Source organism: Oratosquilla oratoria, chromosome 3 (assembly GCF_046742065.1).
Source record: "Oratosquilla oratoria isolate Oo_2021 chromosome 3, ASM4674206v1, whole genome shotgun sequence".
Classification (NCBI taxonomy): domain Eukaryota; kingdom Metazoa; phylum Arthropoda; class Malacostraca; order Stomatopoda; family Squillidae; genus Oratosquilla; species Oratosquilla oratoria.
In genome coordinates, this window is record NC_134779.1 from 60,144,244 (window position 1) to 60,146,743 (window position 2,500).

Genomic DNA, 2,500 nt, shown 5'->3' on the forward strand with positions numbered 1-2,500 from the left:
ACGCAGCCCGAAGGGATTTCTCCCCGTCTTCTCTTTTTCTTTTTATTATTATCGTAATCAATGTAGTTTTTATTAGCAATGAAAAAATTAAGAACATAATCACATCTAACACATTGAAACTTATTTTATACTATGAGAAAAAAATGAAAGGAAACCACTCATTTAACACGACGTCAGTGACATGACAAACGATTGAGGATATTAATCAAAATGTTGTAGTAGTAGCAGAACCAGCATGGTCACTGATAGTGTTAGTAACACTATCCAAAATAGCAACGAAAGTAGTAACATCATTAAAGGCAGCGTTAACTAGGGGAAAGCATGGTCGGACCTGGAGTGTCAGAAGTAGCCCAATTAGCAATTACGTCTAAGGGAGGGAGTGTAATCAATGGTAATTCTGCTCGCGTATTTCTAACAGCAATAAATAAAACATCGTGACCACTGCTAATTATTCCCATTGTGCATTCAGATGTAGATGACCATTAGTAGACATCAAAGTGATGTAAATTGTATATTCCCAACCCTTACAGCCTGGCGGTAGCCCCTCGGTTCAATAAAATCGACTTGCATGGGCAATGTGCGTATCCGTGTGTGTGTACGTATATATATATACATATATACATATACATATTATACATATATACATATACATATATATACATATACATATATATATATATATATATATATATGTATATATATATATATATATATATGCGGAAAAACCACCAAGGAAAAAGAAAAACTGATGACCAAGCGCTTTCGTCTATTCAGACATCCTCAGGGTACATAGAAAAGAAAAAGTACACAAGAATATATACAAAGAGTATGAGGTCAGGGAAGGAACCAGGAGAGGTTGCGAGGATCTAATGTCAACCTGACCCGTTCGCGGCAGCGGACGTTTGGGCTACTACTTTTTTCACAATAAAATTGTCTAACTTATACATACCATGACTTAAATTTAAGTTATTGACAAATGTATCTTTGATCAGACTGGATTCTATTATATTTCTCGTCAAATATGACTTATCTTTAACAATTTCTTTAGCACCCTCCCAATTTATACAATGATTAAAATCCCTTAGGTGAATAAATAAGGCATTAGACATTTGCCCACTCTTGACGCTATACTGATGTTGTTTTAACCTTACTTTTAATTCTTTTCCAGTCTGACCAATATAGCATTTGTCGCAATTTTTACATGGAATTGAATATATACATCCTTCTTCCTTATATGGAGAGTTTTTAATTAAAAGACTTCTAACTGTATTGGAGTTCTTAAATGCTACTTGAATGTTGAAAGTCTTAAGAATATGTGGTAGTTTGACGAAATTCTCGTTGAAAGGCAGTACAAGTAGGTTCTTTACATTAAAAGTTTTACTAGCTTTTTCCTCGTAGAAAGATTTCTTAGCCGATTTATAAGAAATCTCCACGAGGTGCTTAGGATATTTTAATTTTGAAGCTATGTTAGATATTCTTAAGAGTTCATCATCCAAAAACTCCGGACTGCAAATTCTATGGGCTCTCAGAAACATTGATGACAACACTGACATCTTTGTCCTGCAATGATGAGACGAATAAAAATGTACGTATGAAAGAACATTGGTGGGTTTTCTATAGACATCAAATTTGAAGGACCTTTCCTTTCTGTAAATCATAACATCAAGGAAAGGTAAATGATCATTTTCTTCTATTTCCATGGTAAATTTAATGGAAGGGACCAAGGCATTGAGTTTAGTTAAGAACAAAGTAGGATCATCATTTGCAGGCCAAATACATAAGATATCATCAATGTATCTGTACCATGTGACAAAATGGGGGAGAATCTTAGGTAATAATCTAGTTTCAAAATATTCCATGTAAAGATTGCTAAGAACTGGAGAAAGTGGGTTACCCATAGCCATACCAAACTTTTGCTGGAAAAAATTACCGTCAAATACAAAATATGAGTCTAAAGAAATTGTTAAAGATAATTCATATTTGACGAGAAATATAATAGAATCCAGTCTGATCAAAGATACATTTGTCAATAACTTAAATTTAAGTCATGGTATGTATAAGTTAGACAATTTTATTGTGAAAAAAGTAGTAGCCCAAACGTCCGCTGCCGCGAACGGGTCAGGTTGACATTAGATCCTCGCAACCTCTCCTGGTTCCTTCCCTGACCTCATACTCTTTGTATATATTCTTGTGTACTTTTTCTTTTCTATGTACCCTGAGGATGTCTGAATAGACGAAAGCGCTTGGTCATCAGTTTTTCTTTTTCCTTGGTGGTTTTTCCGCATATTTAGAATCACGAGTTTATGTGATTTCTCATGCATATATATATATATATATATATATATATATGTATATATATATGTATATATATGTATATATATATATATATATGTGTGTGTGTGTGTGTGTGTGTGTGTGTGTGTGTGTGCATGTGTGCGTGCGTGTGTGTGTGTGTGTGTGTATGTATATATATATATATATATATATATATATCTATATA